Raw genomic sequence first — 20,389 nt, 5'->3', positions numbered from 1 at the left:
AGTGGCGGATGAATGAATGGGAAGTTGGTGCGCACACACACGCAGCACTTGTCAACGCAACGGCGCTCGGCATGGTCGCGCAACTACTCACACAACGCCCCCTTCATCCTCGCAGCTGCCGGAACAACAACAACAAAAAATTCCCGCGCATCCTCTGCTTGTTATCCTTCCCTTTTTGCCTTTCTGTCTTCGCCGTGCCGCCCGGCTGGGAGACAGAGAATGTTGCGGCACGATTAGCATGAGAATACTCACAGTGTTGGAGGGTCGCGGAGCCGACGCGGAGACGAGATGCCGCACACCCGATGGGAAGACGGGAGGGAAAAAACGGAAAGTCGACAGAGAGAGAGAGAGACAGAGAGAGAGAGAAAGAGAGGAGGAGACACGGAGGAGGAGGAGGAAGAGGAGGGAGCATCCAAAGCGGCACAAATAAAGAAATGAAGGAATCCTCCAGGAATGTGCGTGTGCGTAACAATGTGTGAGCGTATGTCGGAGGGAGGGTGTTCGGAGAACTCCGCACACACAAGCAGGTTTGCACTTACAATCACTGCTGACAGCGCTGATGCGCAGTCCACCTGCCTCATCATCAGCAACACACGCACACACTTGATGTCTCTTTCTCAAATACACTCATTCGTGTATCATACACACACTTGGTGTGGGCATCAATACATAGATAGGCTATAGTTATCAATAGCTCACGACTTAGACGCACGCACACACAGGAGTGTGTTGTTGTGTTAGTTTCACACTGCTGACAGATTCCGACGCTGCAGGGTAGCGATTGCCCTACGAGTAACATGCAGGAGGGTGTGTTCACACGTCCGCGTGTGTGTGCGTGTGTTCACTGACGGATCTCCCATCCGCCCACACCACCGCACCCCCTCCCGTCTCCTCCTGGCGCCCAACACCCACCCCCCACGCCCCCACCCCACACGCACACCCCTTGGTGCGCCCCCTCCCTCCCTGCTTTCACTCCAGTGTAGCGAGAAGGCGCGAGCGAGAAGGTCTGAATTGAATGAAATAAGAAATCCCACAAGCATTCAAGCAATTACACAAGCTGCTCAAGCTCTTCTTTTTTTTTCGCCCGTCTTCCACTCGTCTCGGCTCCCCCTCAGGCAACAACTACCGCAACAACCCCCAGCCCCCCTTGAAGCCTTAACCCCCCTCCTCCCCACCCCACCTCAGCATGCTTTCAATCACGCAGCGTCCGTTCACTTCACGCTTGCCTACGCCTTCCTTGGGATTCCCGACACAACGTGGTCACGGTCCTTCTTGAGGTGACATCTGAAAATGTACAGATTGGGTGCCATGTCTGCGGAAATTAGGGCCATGTAAAAATGTTTAACTCTCAAATAATTTTTTACTCACACTCATAGTTAACCACAAATTGAATGCAAATGATCTGATGGCCTGCAGCATCTGGATGTTGGCCTGTTTTACTGCCACTTGTCCTCTCGTGCTTGGAGAGGGTGATGTAGTGTTGACCGAGAAATAGACTGTTGCTGTATGGATTCCAGGTCGACCAACGGGGTCAGGTCCGCAGACCAGTTTTGGAGCCTATTCACGAAACAAATTCATTCTCATCCCACCTTGAACTACAAAAACAGCCCAGTTATCTAAAACGGGATAATCAACCCAAACATTTGGTTCTATGCATACCCACCAGTCTAAACACGCATTTGAATAATGCTGCATTTGAGGCACATGAATTAAGCAGCGAAATCCACCTGTTTTTTCCCCTATCTCAGAGGGCGGCCATTTTGCCACTTGCTGTCGATTGAAAATGACATCATAGTTGTTCAGTGGTCAGATCATGACCTATCACGGAGCATCTGTTGTCTGACTTTGGTCATGCTGAGTCGTGATTGGTCATTACTTGAGCACCTGTGATGTCATTTTCAGTTGACAGCAAAATGGCCACCCCCAAACACAATATTCATCAGAGTACCATGATGGTAGGGATGGATAGAACATATTGTAAAGAAACATTTTTGGTTGGCGTCACCTTCAATGCGTTTACCAGGTGTGAAAGGTAGAACTTCACCCAGTTTATGCCGATCTTAACAACACAGTCAGACTTTGTAGCCGAAAAAAGTTTATCTCGTCCTTGTATTACATCTGTCTGATGTAACCCTGCAGACTCGGGTGTAAATGGAGGACAACGCAGAGGTTCCTCCTTCAACTTTTCAATGACAAACCACTAAAGTGCCTTTCAGACTTTTTCAGAAAACTGTAAAAATCTTTGTGTGTTTCATCTTCATCTTACCAGTTGTATTTGAGACGTGCCGTTGTGGTACTTTCCATCTCCGAAGCCCTGTGAGAGATTTATCAGCTGTTATGATGGAGGCCAAACATACCCACTTCTAATCAGGTCAGAACCCTAACCAGGCACTGTAGCTCCTTATCCCCCCTCAGTTAACATATTCTTGTGTGAAGTTCAATACCCGATACCCATTTCTCCAGACATTTTATATTGAAAGTAACGGTCACTATCTCACATGTAAACAAGCACACAGACACAGTGAAAGGCACATGTTAAACTAGCCAAACTCTTGCTACGAAAGGAGTTGTCTCTTAAGACCCTTTCACGCTGCATTTTGACCACGTTGATTGTTTGAAAGGTACACTGAATGAGAATTTTCCAGTGTCTGAGGTCATATCGTAAACGAAACCTAATGACACCCTACAGGACTCACGCGGAACAGCGATGACTCATTAGCTTTGAAAATTTGAACGTAGAACCTGCGTCATAATTTGCAGAACAATCATATTTTGTTGCTCGGAATAGTTTGCTCTCATCCGTGCATAACTTCTAAGTGAATTCATGCGTCAAACTTGGGTTCGTTGAGGTTCCTCGCTCGACTTTTCAATGTCAAACCATGGAAGTGACTTTCAGACTCAAAAACCAACAAGAAAAACTTTCCGTGTGCTTCATCTTCGTCTCCGAGTCCTCATCTGTGGTGTTTGACAGAACTTTTGAGCTCAGCGGCGGATTTATCGGCCGTCATGACAGCGAGATGGAAGCCAAACACCACCTCTAATCAGGTAGGCCACCCTCCACCCCCCGCCACCCTTTATCTCCCCTCAATTAACATCTACTTCGGCACCCTCTATTATCTTAACCGCACAGAGCACGGGGTCCTCGAAGGGGCGGCGGATCTGCGGACCGGCTACGCGCAGCCCCCTTCAATCTGCCACCCTAATTAAAGCCCACGCCTGATGTGACAAACATTGCAGCGAGGGAAGGTGTCCGCCGACGTGCGGGGCGAGCGCCCTGAAGGATCGTCTTTGTGCGGGATTATCTGGCGGAAAACAGCCGCCCCAGCGTCACCTGGATGTCGTCTAAATCTTCCTCGCTTGCCAGTTTATCTGTCGACGCGTCCGCTATGACGGCGTCCTCACGGAGGAGGGGCGGGAAAACAACCTCGGCGCAGCGATAAAGTATCTGCGCTTCGATGCTTATTTATAGATCATTCCTGCGTTTAATGCCTCCAGTGCCGGGTTTCATCTGTTTGCTTGCCCCCGCCGGCTTCGTGCTCGCCCCGAGAAGCCATCAAAGCGGCCATTAAGTCATCTGCACGCCCTCTTTGTCCTTGCTTCCTGTTTGACAACCCCGGCATCCAGTCACATTGCTACATAGCCGGACTCGTAGGTAATCATTTCCATGTCGCAAAGGTTTCAAATAACATGTTCAAGTATTTATCTCCATGGCACAAAGCTTTATTAGCAAACCCTCAGGAGAAATTTGTTGTTTCTGAAACTTTGGAAAGCGGAGTTTCAAAACACAAAGCAGAGAAATATAAGTCTTGAATCTCAAGATAATCTCCAAGAGAGACCAAAGCTACAGAAAGAAGAAACAGAGCGAAATACTTGAAATCTACTTTTTGTCTGCAATATACCGATGTAGGGGATGTACTACCTCCTTCACTGACTAGTATAAGTTACAAACCCAGCTTCTTTTCATTTTCCCCTTCATACTGGCTGTCTCCGTGTATGGTACCAAAGTCGGATGCTCTAGGGGGGGGGGGGGGGGGGTATAAGTCTGCCCAGGAATTTGTCAGCTGCATCTATTGATTTTGCAGGTTTTTAGCTAGCCATCTTTACTTTTTTCAGAAATCTTCCCAAATGCTTTAATTGGAAGATAATTTTTGTAATTTCATTACATTTGTTTCTTTCTTCTTTTTTAAGCCTAATTTCTAGTGTGAAGCTGGTTAGCACTGAGCCACAGACGTTTGTATTGATTATATGGTTTCGCTAATTGATTGCAATGTAAAAGCGAGCACTTGGTATGGTGAAGCAGTCATGTTCTATCTGCACCCCCCCTCCTCCACCCCTCCTAGCAGCAAACAGGAGATCCGTCAAGGGAGGAGCGCAATTAAGTGCCTAATTTGATTAGGAGATAACGTGAGTGGCACTTAATGGGAAGGACAAGGACTTCACAACGCTGGCAGATTAGTGTGCTGGACGCCTGATTATTAATTAAGACATTCTCTGCTGCGCTCACAGGAAGCCACATGCGCTTTAGCCGTTAAAAATGATAATTATATTCATATACATCAAACATCAGGAGTGAAAAATGTGCATATGGAAGAAGTTGTGGGTGTGAAGTCTGAAAATTGGGTCAGAAGGACCCACAGAACTGTTCAAGAAAAACTTGCCCCTAAAGCCAGTTTCACTTAAGCAACGTGAAATTTGGTAGACGTCAATCACGAGTAAACCCAGCCAATGTGTGAAAGCCTTCCTTGTTGATTTGAAGCGCCATGGCTCAGTGGTAGAGTGGTCATCTCACAACCCAAAAGAGGTGGGTTCAATCCCCGCCATTGTGGACCCATTGAAGTGTCTTTGAGCAAGATACTGAACTCCCAGTTGCTCCTGATGTTGCACCATCAGTAGGTAAAAGCAATGTCAGTGTGGTTCTTTGAGGCCCTTAAAGTGACAGTGTTTATTATTTAGTGCCATCTAGTGGTGAACTAATAGAACACAATGATTTTAAAGCACACACAGGGCAGTTCAGAGAGACCAACCAACAATTACTACTCTGAGAGGATTTTACATTGACGTATGTATTTGTGTGGGCATACTTTGTTTCTGTTTTGGAAAGCTATTGTGATTAAGTTGTAATGGCGGAAGGATACCTGTGGTGATGAGGCAAATGATGAGATTAGGTTACTGAATGAAGTTTGCTGTGGAGCTATTCACTCTCCGTGTGCTGTTATTTTCCCACAACCTTCGTTGGTGGCAGCCGTTTGTGGACTGTCAGCAGTTATTGAGGTTAAACTTTTGCTCCAACGAAGTAGCTAATGCTAAGCTAGTGGCACCAGACGGAAACTAAGAGTGGCCGATGACCTTTTCCACAACAAAGGGAGGACAACGAGTCGCTGTTTTTGTTTTGTTTTGACGTTGGACAAGCACACATCAGCTAATGACGGTAGACACTTTACAGACTAGCGGGATAAGCTAGCAAAAGCTAGCGAGAGCAAAGCAGAGGGAGGCAAGCAGCAGGAGCCCGAATCACGGTACTCAGCGACGACTACCTACAGGCTCCAGCTGTGGAAGGTAAGCAGCAGTCGATCCTTGGGTCCAACGCTAGCTGCAAGCACCACCACGGCTAACCACGTTCGCAAAGTTCTTCTCCTTTGGCCATCTATAGCAGAAAGATGGCAGCGAAACATGTCAGCCTCTCATATGCGTGGTACGACCTCCAGTATGTAATATAATTAGTAGGGGTGTAAATCTCCCCAATCAAGACGATTCGATCCGCATTTCGATACATAGAGTGCAATCCAAACTGTATCCACAGTCCACACAGTGAGAACCCTCATCTGGTTTCTTTCCCAAATTTCACCCCATGGGCATGGAGGTGTGAGAGACCATTCCTCCCACCAAGCATCTTTATTTCCATTTGTTTGTGTTTATTATCCAATGGAGAATCATTAAAATTTTGTTTGCCATCTCTGGCTGGCATTATCATCCCACTCTGCTCGGAGTGGGAATGGTACATAATCTCCCAGCGGCATTCCTGGTGGCACATCCACAGCTCTTGTGCACGCATACCAATGGAACCTCACCTCTAGTGAAGGAGTTGTGATCTTTAATAGAGAAAAAAGCAGCCGGCGGCTAATCCGCCAAGGTTGGCAGAGAAAAGCCCCGCAGAAGAGAGACGGGACGTCACATGACAACATCCACAGTGCACGCTTGCCAAATTTTGCGGGGAGGTGGCTCTTGGATGGCGGCGGCTTAATCGCATGCGCATGCTTGGACTCAATTTGCCATCAGGTGCTTGCCTGAAAGCCGCCTTGATGTCTTTTTGCCACGCTGACATTCCCCTCAGACATCACTTTGCACCTTTGAAACGCACACCAGATGATGCAGCTTATACGTGCCCTGGCCGGGAGAGATTAGGTCGACTATATTCTCTGCGAAGAGCCTCCTCAGAGTCAACACACTGCAGACTAAAACGAAGTTTGACTCTTAAGGCAGACTACACGCTGGAAGGGTCAGCAGTCTATCAGGGCAGTGATTATCAACCACATGCAAACTCCACAGATACTCGAACCTTGGCCCGCTGAGTTGTGGGGCATACTCGTTAATCATCATTCCACCTTTATGCTACCATTAATTAACAAGTTTAGTTTTTTTCAAGGAAAAACATGTTAATGAGGCTTGATCTGTGATTGATTCGGTTGATTAAAATGCTTAGTAAAGATGTTCATAATAGTCAAAAAAAATGTTAATTGGAATTATCCGATTTCCGACCCTTTTTTGATAGTTAAAAAAGAAGCAAATATGGACAACTTTGAGTTTTTAACTGAAGCCAAATTATAGTATATGTAGCATACAAACTCCAGAGATATTCAAACTCGGAACCTCTCAACTGTAAGGCGTTAAAGTAACACAGTCTTTATGTATTTTTTTTAATCACGAAAATGGCATTGGCATGCATTTCCAATTTCATCCATTTGTTTCGGAGAAGTTAGTAGATAACTCAGAAAGAAATGCCCACTTTTAAGAGCCATTACAGCCCCGCCCCCCTCCCTCTTCCCATGCCTTGGTATACGTCACTTAGGGGTACACAATCGTTGTACATGTATATCGCTAATAATGTCCAATAACAGCGATCAATCGGCACCAATATTTTAGTGGACATTTCTACTTATTGCCACTTCAATTCTGAAGCCTTTATTAACTTTGCCATGTCTGATTTATAAAAGAATGGGGAAATGAGCCGCTATCCTCGCTGGAGCTCGGGTAGTGCTACTTTTAGGCAGTTTGAAAGCTGATAGTTGACGCTTTCGAAGTGGCCATAGCGAGCCAGCACCGCACTGCCCGGCCAGCCGCGATGGCTGCATTAGCGGCCGATTCGGAGCTCTGGTGGCTTGTCTGACCGGTCACCGATGGCGTGAGCGACGTCCATGACTTTAGAGCCCCTTGTCTGACAGTAAGAAGCTGTTTTCATCCTGCAAGACTCGTCTGTTAACTACTGCCTGATAGCTCTGTGTGCTTTAGCTGGAGCTAGCCTGGCTGCTGTGTGTAGCAAACAGGAAAAAATGGGCCCTTGGAACAATAAGGGGTTTCAATGCTCCCTGCCTCGAGTCAAAATTTACAATGTCTCAAAACGGACACCAATCGCCACCAAAATTAATACGCACATTACTACTCTTATCCACACTTATCTGTAAAAGTAAACAAAACACCATTCAGCACAATATTGATTTGTGGTGGTGATAGTGTTTTTGTTACTCCTCAGAGCTTACATTTATGCCAGTAAAGTCACAAATATTGTGCAGATCGCTTTTATGTTTGCACAGGTTGAAGGGGACAAGAGTAGGGATGTGCATATGAATTTTGGGCGCCATTAGTTACTGTTTTCAGTAAATCGTCATAGTAGTCGTCGTTTCCTCCCACTAAAATGGCGGCATCTCCCCAGAGCTTGTCTACGAGGGGAAAACTTGTTTTTAAGTACTTTAAACTGACTACTTTAAAAGTGTTAACACCGTCACAAATACTGTGCTAAATGACAAATGAACTCCATCTTGATAAATCATGTGATCGATGTCCGCGCCTCTCGCGGCTGCCGTGGGGCTGATTCGATTAAAGGAGAGGAGCATATAAACGCAGATCGAGTTTCATCCGGAAATGATCGTAATGACTAAAAAGTCTCCATGCCTCGAGCCTCAAGATCCACAAGTGAGTGACGGCGAACTATCGTTACACGCGGTATATCTGGTCGCAACACGTTTTTTTTATATATATTTTTTTTTATTAAATATTCTTGAAAACCTTTTGGGTGGCCCACCCAAGTATTAACATGGTGTGGGAAAATGCAATTTTTAAAAAGCAAATGAGTGGGTTATTGATTAAGATGGGAATGGAGCTCAAAATTAGTTATTAAAAAAACAAAAACTGTGATTTTTCCATTTCTGACACTCTTAGATAATTAATCAAGCCCAGAGTCTTAAAAAGAACCCCAACTCTAATGACAGGTTTGCTCTATATGATTTATTTGGTTGTTACTAACAAACCTATGAGATTCATTTCTTGAAAATCATCTCCAGTTTAATACATTTTGTAAAAACTTTATTTGTACGTACATTGATGTTTACGTCACAGTGCAGAATGGCCGCTCACTCTTTGCCAAGCCATGCGAAACGGGTAGAAAGAAAGTGAGGTAAGCCTGGGAAGAGCTCAAGAGCACGGTGTGTAGGAGGTGGGAGGGCTCTGACAATTCGCATGTTGTTTCTTTAGGAACGTTACGGAGGCTTACTTCGCTTTTCTTTGTACCTGTTTATTGCGACGTAAACAACAATGTTAGCGTACATACATATAGTGTTTCTACAAGATGTATGAAATTGGAAATGATTTAAAAAAAATGAATCTCATAGTTAGTTAACACATAGTAACATCTAAATAAATCATTTGGAGCAAACGTCATTACAGTCGGGGTTCCTTTTAATGTAATATGCAAATTAGAAACCGGAACCTCAACCACGCAGCTGGCATGCTAACCACTAAAATGTTTGGAATTAACGTGCAATTTTTCATGAAAAGTTATTATTTGCAATGCTCGAAAGTGTATTTCAACATTATTCAAGGGGATTTTTCTATGTCTGACTCTTTTAGATATTTGAACAGGGCCAAATTGACCACGAACATGATATTACTTTGAACAAGTGAGTTAACTAAGCTATTAACGTTGGGAAAGTGTCTTCAGAAGAGTGTCACTGCCCCCCTTAAAAGCGTGTCATTGGTACGTGCCATTGGACCGGCACATTAGTAATTCCACGCAGCCAATGCCGCGAGGAAGCAACTGAAGACGAGCTTCCGAGGGAGGCCGCGTTCTAGCAGCAGGGGGGCCTCCCAGATTATTTAGCGCCTCATGCAGATCAGTGCTAGTAGAAACCTAGCCCCGTGGGGCCCGGCGGAATTAATGTAGCGAGCCAGCCAGGGAGGGAGTGATTTATGGGAATACCGGCGGCTGATGAGCGCCACGATCCCGACATCCCTGACGGAGGCGAAGCGGACACCGGTGACACTTTTGGTGTCACCGCTTATTTATTTTGGCCGCCCTCCGTGCAGGCCTGGCTATTAAACTGATCCCCGCCTCCGCGCTCGGCCTTGTCCAACAAGCGCAAAACCCCGTTAAGCGTGTGTGAAAGGCGGCTGATTGTGTTTGCCACCCGCCTGCCTCTATCTTTCCTGGACAGGCGGATTAGAGGAGGGCAGAGTGGGCGCAACGACCCTCCAGGGGCGAGGGACGGACATAAAAAAAAAACTTCAGACAAATGCCAGAGCAGCACGACAAGCTCTGGCTAACGTAGCCCAGAGACTTATGCTCACTTCCGAGTGAATGTAAGCTTGCTTTTATCTACTGGTTGCTACGAAGCATTGCTGTATAGTTGCTTGACATAAAGCCAAAGCAAGCAGTAAGGTATATGATGTTGTTGCTATACATTAGAAAAACGATGCAGGGTTGCTTTACGTTTAGTCCTAAGAATTAGTAAAGTATTCAGTTTAATTGGTTCATGTTCAAGTCTGAAGTGCTTTACATTAGTACGGTGGATGTTTTCTTTACATCAAGTCATCACGAGCAGCAATGTGCATGGTTGCTCTTTACCAAAACATAAGCTGTAAGTATATAGTTGCCATTTGTTAAGCAGTAGGATTTGTAGTTGTTTTCCATTAAACACAACGATGTAGCTCAACATTTAGCCAGAAGTAGAAGTTTATAGTAAGTAATAGGGGTGGGGGGGGAATCGATATTGCAATATATTGTTCTGCTCTCTGTTGCAATAAATATATCTATAAACTAACGGCAGTATCGATATTTTATGACGGCACACCAGCCCAAAGCACATAATGGATTTACCCCGTCATTCAGACACGTCAATGAAGCTGGAAACATACTCAACGTAACACACCGCCTACACCAAGACTAACTTAAAAAATATAGCTTTATCAAACAATACATTGATGCCAATACTTTTACTTTAAAGTCGGCCTGCGCGGCGACGTGACGCCCAGTTGACTTCCTTGTTCGACGTGTTGGCTTACATATCGAAGTTTTTATTTAAATTATATATTTTCTAGCAACATTTTCACAATGCCATCCCGAAAGTATATTTAATGGCTAATTTAGGACGCTAAGAAACCGCTAGTTAATTACGTCATCATTTTATAATATGCCGCACGTCTCCGACGTTAGTGACTAGCAGCTAGTGTTAGCATTAAAGCCTGGTTGGTACGGTGGCCCTGAAGTGCAAAAAAGGGCCGGCAACAGTAATGAACGACACCTACGTGGCTTCTTTCTTACTTTTTCAATATCCTGGGCCTATACTACTTTGTAATTCACTCTCCATGTTTAAAAGGAAGGAAATGTGCCTTAAATTGCACTTTGTCTCTTTTATTAAAAAAAATAAAAAATCATACATTCAAAACATTTAACTCAAAATGTCAAATATTGACATTGAGATTTTAGGAAAACAACTTTAAGCCATTAATACCTTGTTATTTTATACATGGACCATGTATAAAATAAGAATGTATCGGCCTCTTATTGGACTTAAAGTTGTGTTCCTAAATCCTTAACGACCAAATTAGACATTTTGAGTTGAGTTTTTTTACTATTATTTAATGGGAAGAAGTGTTCTATAAAATATATTTTTTTATCTCTTTTTGTTTTGTTTTCTCATTCAAAAAATGATTCGCTCTGTGACTCAAATCCGTGATCCGATCCAAACCGTGACTTAATCGTCACCGTCAGTACTTAATCTCTCCTGTCCTATTAGTGGGGGCGCTATTACCTAAATGGTGGTAAAGTAGGCAGAAGCAGTGGTGAAGAACTGGTGTCTAGACACTATTGGCGAAGAAGAACAGTCTAAATTTTCACTGTCACTCACATATTGAATATCGTGATATATCGCTGACAAAATTTGGGACAATATATCAAATATCGTAGATCTCGTGATATTATTGTTATCGAGGGCCACATATCGTCACAGTATCGAATCGTGAGTTACCCGTATCGCCCACCCCTAGTAGGTAAAGTGTAGGCTTCCTTCATAATAATTAGCTGTGTAATGTAGTTGCCTCACGTTAACAGTAAGATGCCTACAAGGCAGGGCAAGGCAGCTTTATTTATATATGTGCTTCACATAATTAAAAAGATAAATTAGTTTGTAAATGACTTAAGACTTAGACTTGACTTTATTGATCCCTTTGAAATGACTCCCTCAGGGAAATGTATTTAAAATGCTTTTAAATGTAAGGCATTTAAAAAAAAAAAGTAAAGATAAAAATAAAAAATAGCTTGCTAAAATTACTAAAAGAACAAACAGCACAAGAACAAGATTTTGGACAAACATTCAGTTTGTGCCAACCAGATTCCTCATGAATTTGTTGATGATTAGTCTGGCTGGTGACCACTGTCTCATATCCAGGGGTGGGTAGAGTAGCAAGAAATTGTACTCAAGTAAGAGTAAAAAGTAGTTATCAAAAAAATCAGTTAAGTACAAGTAAAAAAGTAGGGGGTTGAACGGGTTTCTATAAAGACTCAGTTCCCATTGTCACAATAAAGAGCCGTTCAAAAAGACTCGCTTAGTTTGTGAATGTCACATCACTAATGTATGCACAAATGCTCCTACACAGCCAGTCAAGCAGAGCGCTTACGTGAAATTACGGTAAATCTAATGTATGAATGGGGCGGTGGGCAACAACTCTAGTGTAGCCTAATATAGCGGAGTAAGAGTAGCGTTACTTCTTCACACATCTACTCAAGAAAAAGTTAAAAGTATAGTGTGGTAAAACTACTCTTAGAAGTACTTTTTTTTTTTCTTCAAAAAGCTACTCAAGCAAATGTAACGAAGTAAATGTAACTCCTTACTACCCACCTCTTTTGGCTTTGCTCCCAGCAAATTCCAGGGAGGGCTACTGGACGATTTACTACAATTTCCACAGGCTACAACCATCTTTGACGAACTTGCTAGCTGTCTGTTAGCTTGCTTCTGATCTGACCTCTTTAAAGACATCGTCAATGTGGTTTTATTCCCTAATTGTCTTTTTATCTCCACATACACTTAAAGCAGTACAAAGCAAGATTTAGTTTCCGTTGATTATGGCGACACCATATGGACAAATGCGGTGTTGGTTTTCCTTGAATGAAGACCATTTTTCCCATGAGGACCAGCACATAGTGTCGTGAAATATGAATGTCCCAGGCGCTCACAGTTGGACTGAATTACATTGTTTCCAGTGGCTAGTTTCTATTTTTTTTTCTTTATATAGCACTGCAAAGTTTCTCAAGTATGTTAACAGCAGACGTTGGTTGTGATCTTACCTTTTGTTTTGTAAATACACAAAGGGCTACACTACTCCCTCCCTCTCGACATAAACAAGAAAGCTCGCAACACCTTTTGAGTGTTGCGTGGCTAGTAAGGTCATTGTGGAAGGGCGAACAATCAAGCTGATATCTAGTAATTGCTACCACACAATTTTCCGAGAGCTAACATTAGCATAATCGTTTTGATTTGAGCATGTAGAGTTACCTACTAAAAAGAGCCAAGTCCCGCAAAGGCAGCATCGGTCGGAAACACCTCCTCGTCTATGACCTCATGCCAGCGAGTGAAAGCCGAGCCAATATTAATCCTGTACTGTGCTTTTATCCAGGCAGGCTCCCTTTTTATTATTATTATTTTTATCTCCTCAGACAAAAATCTTAGTTTCTTGGTTTGTTTTGCAGCTTCCCCATGATAATAGTAAGCGCGTTTAGACTCCTGTCTTTGGAACGAATGGGGTAAGGGTGATGTGACGTATGCCGTAAAGCAGTCTGCACGTTTGTAGTTTTTTATGTGTGGCGGAAGTCCCGCCATCCGCCTCAAAGTCGTTTAGTGACAGTAGAAATGATACAGACCCCCTCAGGCCATGACAAAGGTTTCTTTAAACTAGCTGTAAGTCAATGTTTCACCAGCAGAATTATGAAAATATGAATTTATGGATGAAAAGTTAATTAGCAGGGCTTTCAGGCCTCGACACAACTCCGATGTCAGCCAAATGTGACTGCCAGTGGCATCGGCCTGACAATCGGCACATTAAGGCAGAAAAATGATAATAAAAATAATACGCCGCAACAATTACTATGAGTACCTTATGCGCATGCATAAGATGTGATACCCCTCCATACCATTGGCGGCAGTAGTCATTATTCCTCATTGTTAGTAAAAGGTAACCGGAAAGCTCTTTATGGGGGTGGGATATAAAATCGTAAACAATGCATAGCTATCGCTATCTTTTTTGCAATTGACTTCCCGACTTCCGATGTCGGCTTGTTCTATAAAGGCCAGATGATGCATTTGTCCCGAGCACTGCCAATTTCTGATGGCATTTATGAATGTCTTCAGTGGAAAAGGGAGGCATCGTCTCTAACCCTAATGAGCAATAAGGTGTAAATTGTATTAGGCCATATGTTCAGCAATTATGTGTGTAGTTGCTTTACCTTTAGTCATAACAACTGGGTAAGGTGTGGTTGCTACACAGTAAGCAAGTTGTGTGCTTTACAAAAAGACAGGTCAAGTAATGAGATGTATAGTTGATTTCAGTAATGTTTTGTTCTGTAACATAAGCCAGCACGTTATGGTATTTTATTTTATTTTTATTTTATCATTTGAGTGGTAGCATGGAATAAATGGAAGCTCGTCACTGGAGATAATGCACTGCCAGACGGGAGCGATTCCCCATTTACATATATTTCCATCTTAGACGTTTAGCTAACACTCTTATCCAGAGTGGCTTACATTACATTACAAGTATGTCGTCTCTTTTCAGGCTTCGCAAACACGGCGAGTCCATAGTGGGGAGGAAGGGAAAAAAAAGACCAATGCACCAAGACGTTTGGGATTTTCAGAAACAAAAAAAAAAAGTACCCGCAATAACGAGCTGGACTGCACATCTCTGATCGTCTCCCAGCATGCGGCCAACAAACTAAACTGGCGCCGCCGCCAAGGATTACACTGGGGATCCACTCAGATGGGATGATTAGGAGCACCTGACTCGGCGCGCCGATAAGAGGATTGCGACAGCCAACACGGCGACTCTTTGTGGCCAACTCGCAATTTTTTAGAATTGCACTAATGGAAAGTCTTCGTACAAGCATTCACATTAGGGTAGGGTTTTTTTTTTGTTTTGTTTTTTAACTTAAATTGGTTACTAGGTTCTATGGTGACAAGTTAGACTTCCAAGCCTAAGTTAAGGTTTTAAACTAAGGTTTAAAGACAAGGTTGGGGTGTGAGGTTAGGGTTTTAAGCCTGGTTTAGGGTTTCAAATTGTATTTTCAGTCAAACAGGTTAACAGGTTTCATATTAAGGATTCAAATAATGGTTAATCTCTCAAAATAGAGTTTCAAGCCAAGTTTAGGGCTTCAAAGTAGGGTTGACTGGGTTCAATGATAGCGTTTCACAATAAAGATTCAGAGCAGTGTAAGTGTTTCACGCCTGGTATATGGCTTCAAATTACAATTTTAAATATGGATTGGGGTTTCAAAATATTGAGTTATTGCGTCAATTTAAGGTTTCAAGCATGAGTTAGGATTTCAAAATAGGGCTTCAGATCAGGGTTTGTGGTTCAAACTAGGGCTATAAATGCAAGGTTAAGGTGCGAAAGTTAGGGTTTCAAACATGTTTATAAATTCCGAATTGCGTCCAAACCAAGGTTAGGGCTTCAAATTAGGATTTTGACACACAGGATTCCAAGTTTTTTTTCTCCCAGTGTTTCAAGACATGACTGATTAGAGTTTCAAAGTAAGGTCTCAACTTAGTTAGAATCTGAATTGGGGTTTAGAAATAGGGTTTCAAGCCTGAGTTGGTGTTTGAAAGTAAGTTTTGGGTTTCAAATTATGATTTTTAACTAGGGTTAGGGATTTAAGACAGGGTTATGGTCGCAAATTATGCACTGTTGGCTTATTTTTTTTATTTTAGCTGACTATTTGCCACCACATATTGCAGACACCGTTGCCTTCAGTTTGAACTCGGCTGGCACAGTTAAAAATGAGATAACAACGGGTTGCTATGGTGATAACATAACTATGTAATAGGAGAAATGGGTAACATCTCGCGGGGGATGGAGGGATCAGGGAAGTGGGGGGCTGGTGGTGGGATGTGGCGGGGGTGTCTTTTTATGTGTCAGCCGCCGTCCTCCATCATCAAAGCTCTTCTCCACTTTGGGTGTGGTAGCAGGGGGGAGGGGGGGGGAGACAGACGCACATCATTAGTCTGCAGCCGGGAAGTAGTTTATACGTATGTGGCTTGCTTTTGCACAACATTATTCTTTTTTGGGTTATTGGAATATTCAGCTTCAGGATGAAATTTAAAAACAAAACGTACTAGATGTAACCTCAAGGCAATTATTTTATTTTTAAAAATGTGTATTGTGTGCCTCCACAGTATTGTGATCAATATTGCATTTGTACAATAAGGCTTACAAACTTGTATATGAATGACTTTAACTCTCTCAATACATATGAAGTATCAATACGTCACTAGTTTCATAGTCGCTGCGTACACATGACGTATGAATACGTCATGAGCTTTTTTTTTTTATGCACGAGTGTACAGGAGGGGCTTGCGCAGCTTCTGACTGAAGGAATAGGCTTGACTGCAATGTTATTGAAACAAAACGGCCAGCAGGTGGCAGCAAGTATAAGATCAGCCAGTATCACGCAAAGATCTTGTAGAAGAAGAGAAAAGGGAAGTGTAGATTGGGACTGTGTGACCCCTCTGTCACTACTGCGTGTTGTAGAGCAGCGGGGAGGAAGCAGAAAATGAGCGATCGGCAGAACTAAACAGTTAACCCTGCAGGACGATCGAGTTGCTGCACGTCCAGGAATGACGCTTTGTTCGTCAAGCAACGCAATAAGCAACGGATCCGCGGGGTTAACGACTCGTTTCGCCGGTCACGTCGACCCCTGGACGACTGGATGCTGTGGCAGAGCTGCAGTCAGACCAGCCAATTGTTTATTTTTATGTGCAATAAACTGTTATTTTTATTATCAAAAGCACTTTTTGGAATGTTGTCTTATTGCACAAAAAACATTATTTAGATGTTTGAGCTGTCACAAAAAGAAAAATAGTAGTGTTAAAGTGGATGTAGTGCTTGAAATTTTTGTTTTACAAAAAAAAACGTTTTATAAATTTTTTTCTCAGGAATTGGAATTTGAAAGAAAAAACTTTCTACATTCGCTGATAACTAAAGAACAGCAAAAAGATAGAAATACACTTATTTTTTATGATGGAAAAAGAGAGTCTAATCTTTCTTTTGGCATGTTCCATTTCTATGTAGAAATAGAACACAATATTCAAAATCCAGCAAAACGGATGGTATTGAAGGGGCTTGCTCCAATGAAGATGGCTGGTATTCAATTAGTTAATAGGCCCCTCAAAGATGAAGCCAGAGGGCAGGCATCTTACATTGCCAATTTTACTGACAACTTCTCTTATTTATTTATTTCGCTGAAAACACTGTTTTAGTGTGTATGGAGTAATAAGAGCCTCTCAGAGAACGAACATCACTGTTTGCATCGATCATTCAGACTATATCATCACAGTATAGTCAAGTGTGTCTCACAAAGGTAAGGTTTGCAATTCATAGTTCCTGACAGCCTTTACTTTCATTTGATTGTTGATGGTTCTGACAATATGATGCAGACGAATATTTGAGTAGCACTCAAGTTATACCAATTTAGTGAAAATTAAAAATCATATTCTTAGCGATGAAATGTGCATGTAGCACTCCGCCCAGACTTATTGCTACAACTGTGTGCCATAAACACGTAAGATGTCCGCCAGTCGCCAGTGGCTTCACTTCTCCAGATGGCGACTAAGGTCATTGTTAGTCCATTCATTTATAAGTCTGTGGTTTTCATTCATTTCAGGGCGCTACCATTTTGTGAAGTGAAAATGGCATGAGTGCCCTCGGGCTCGCATTGCAATCGTCATGACTCACCTGTTTTCTGGTTGTTTGTCTGTTTTCTTGTTGCTGAACAAATCAACACTTAGTGAATTTCAACTCCTGAGGATTTGGACTAACTTTCTCCACGAGGCTGCCAAGTTGTTCCCTGCTCAGTCTGAAGTGTACCTCGTAGCAGCCCTCACGCAGCTGTAACTCAAGGACAAGCCTAAACTCACCCAGATCTTACCAGGACATTAGAAATGGATGGATGAATGGATGGTTTGCTCTCCGGCCGGTGGCCCCTGTGGGGCCCGGGGGTTGTCCCTTGGCGCTGCCGTGGACTGGGGGGCCCTGAGGTGTTGCGTTTGCTCCTGGCAGAGGTCGACGGTTCCCTTCTTTGGTGGAAATGTTCATGCATGCCAGATCCACCACACCAGCATCTATCGAAACTCAAACACAATCTGCTTCTTCCTCTGGTTGTTGAATCGGTGGAGGCTGGTGTCTGTGGATCTCACTCTGCTTCATCTGTCCCTCCTTCCTTTCCTCAGTCTCTCCTTTGGTCTCTTGAGGTCTCCCTAGTTTGGCGGAATTTAGATGTTTCTGGGGTTGGTGAAAGACTCTGGTTGGTAACCTAGTGGGTAGTAGGTAATGTCTGGTCGGTGCTGGATTTCACTTTCCATTCTTTTCTTTGATCCTTCCTCGGGTCTCCTGACATCTTACGACTCTAGCTGGATTCTGAAGTATTCGGTTTAGGTGAACGGTATGGGATTTTTAATAGGTTTTAGGTGAACTAATGAATACGCACACACGCACGCACACATGCAAACACACACGCACATACTCACCCACATTTATAAAATAAAAATTAATAAAAATATTTAAAAAAAAAAGAGCAATGGTGATGACATGTCAAATCAGTAAAATTACCGAATGAACAATACTGAGCTCTCACCCAGTCCTGTTTTTTTGCTGCTGCTGCTGCACCATACCCAACAAGCTCAGCGTGAAAGCGCCTCAAGACTCGTAAAGACGCCTGACACCAGACTTGCTTTGGCCTTCACAGACCAGACACTCCAGCACACCTCAGCTGCTATGATGTATGACTGTGTGTCTTTGTGTATGTGTGTTTATGACCATGTGTTTATGACTGTGTGTACGTGTGTGTGTGTGTGTGTGCGTGCGCAGTAAACAGGCCATCCATCATGCAGTGAGAGCATCACACAGGGACGAGGAGGGGGTTTTAGGGGGGTTGTTGGGCATCATTTAGCGTTCCAGAGTCAGTTGCTGCCGCCGGAGGCTGAAACGTTTGACTGGCGACCGGTAATCAAACTGAGAGAGCGCCACCTGTCTGTGTGATGGATAACCAGCTACGGGCACAACAACTTAGTATGACCGCCAACATTTCAAGTCTTGCAATGTCTTTCGAGGGTTTTATTTTCACTGACAAGAGAACAGAGACATGTAACGAAAAGGTTTTGCCATGGGCAGTGTAAGGATTTGAAATTAAATTTGGGTTTCAAGCCTGGTTTGGTCTTTCAAACTCAACATTTTCTGCATATTCACATTAAAGCTTGTAGGATGTGATAAAGTGAGAGCGAATTGATTTGTTTGACATTGTGGTTGATTTCTTATGATTTGATTTATTGCACAAGAGCTTGTTAGAATTTTTTTTTTTTTTTTACTGCGGTCATCAAAAAGATGAGAAATAACTTTTACATCAGCTTCAAGATGTACTTTTATACCAATTATCCTTCACAAGCTCTCATCTTAAAAAAACAAGAAGTGATTAAAGTGCACACGCACACGCACAACTTGTTAGCGGGATGAAGTGAGTGTTGACTGTGGCCTCAGTGGGGGATTTATTTACGAGCCATGATCCTTTAAAGCTGCAGTGTGTGCGTTTGCGTGCGTGCGCGTGTGTGTGCGCAGTCACCTCATTAATTCCAAAGCGGGAAATGAGGCAGAAACAAAAACCTGCTCGGCTCCTAATTGCGAGGCAGCCAGCGAGAGCCCAAGACCCCAAACAAGCGGCTTACATCTTAAAGTGTCTGCTAAATCACCAGACGACACATTCGCAGACCAGTTCCAGGTGTGGGAAGTTTCACTTTCACAGCAGAGATGTTGAGCATCAAAAACACGTCCTGATTGTTATGTCTTAACATGAAACAATTATGTGTAGGGTGCACGCTCCCCCGTTCGCCATGTCGCCACTGTGGAGGTGAAAAGGGGAGTGGCAAATAAATATTCCCTACGCTCACCACATTGGCGCGGCCTATTTGTCTGTCAAAATTGCACTGGGAGAACATCGCTATGCCAAGCATAAGTGTCCATACGCAAAAAAAAAAAAGGCCATATGCAAATTGCATACAGTAATCCCACAATCCTAGCCATGAGTGGTTACAGTATATCCAGGCTTGGGGAATAACGGAGTACATGTACCGCCGTTACGTAATCAGATTGCAAGAAAAAATGTGACTGTATACCATTACAGTTACAGGAAAAAACATGTAATCAGATTACAGGTACATTTATTAAAAATTGGGATTACTTTGAGGGATTACAATTTCTACGATGAGAGTGCGAAAGAGGGCGAGAGAGAAGGACAGAGCGAGGGAGAGCGCGCTCACGCCCGCACAAGTGGGACCGTTGCTACATGTCGGGGAGGTGGGAACGAACGAACAAACTGACTTGTCGTGTCCTCCACACGTGGGCAGTTTGAAAAAGCTTCACGGACAGGAGGAGGAAATAGCGACCGGTATTCACTGGAACTTATTCGGAGCGAAAGTTTGAGCTGAGAGTCCAGCGGCATGCTACGCACTGTAGCTTCTTGCTAGCTAGCCCGCTAGCCTACAACCATAATGTGAGTTACACCTTCCAAACAAATCTTCCTCCCACCCATTCACTATTTAAACATCATACACAACATATACACGGCTAAACTTGTGACTGGGATAAA

General features: G+C 43.4%; 1 protein-coding gene across 6 annotated transcripts in view; it reads right to left on the bottom strand.

Annotated features, from left to right (window-relative positions):
- LOC144042917 (RNA binding protein fox-1 homolog 3-like) overlaps window positions 1–20,389 on the bottom strand; it is a 396,743-nt gene that overhangs the window by 296,511 nt on the left and 79,843 nt on the right. Inside the window, exon 1 of one of the 6 annotated variants that reach the window (XM_077556011.1) lies at window positions 253–453. The exons of 4 other annotated variants lie outside the window; for them this stretch is intronic. The gene's annotated coding sequence lies outside the window, so the exon portion shown is untranslated. Of the gene's footprint in view, window positions 1–91; window positions 167–252; window positions 454–20,389 lie in introns of those variants that run through there. One more of the 6 variants, XM_077556012.1, reaches the window with a different exon arrangement.

The sequence above is a fragment of the Vanacampus margaritifer genome, chromosome 2, assembly GCF_051991255.1.
Source record: "Vanacampus margaritifer isolate UIUO_Vmar chromosome 2, RoL_Vmar_1.0, whole genome shotgun sequence".
NCBI classification, from domain to species: domain Eukaryota; kingdom Metazoa; phylum Chordata; class Actinopteri; order Syngnathiformes; family Syngnathidae; genus Vanacampus; species Vanacampus margaritifer.
Note: the sequence above shows the minus strand (reverse complement) of the source record. Positions and strands in the feature narration are given on the sequence as shown.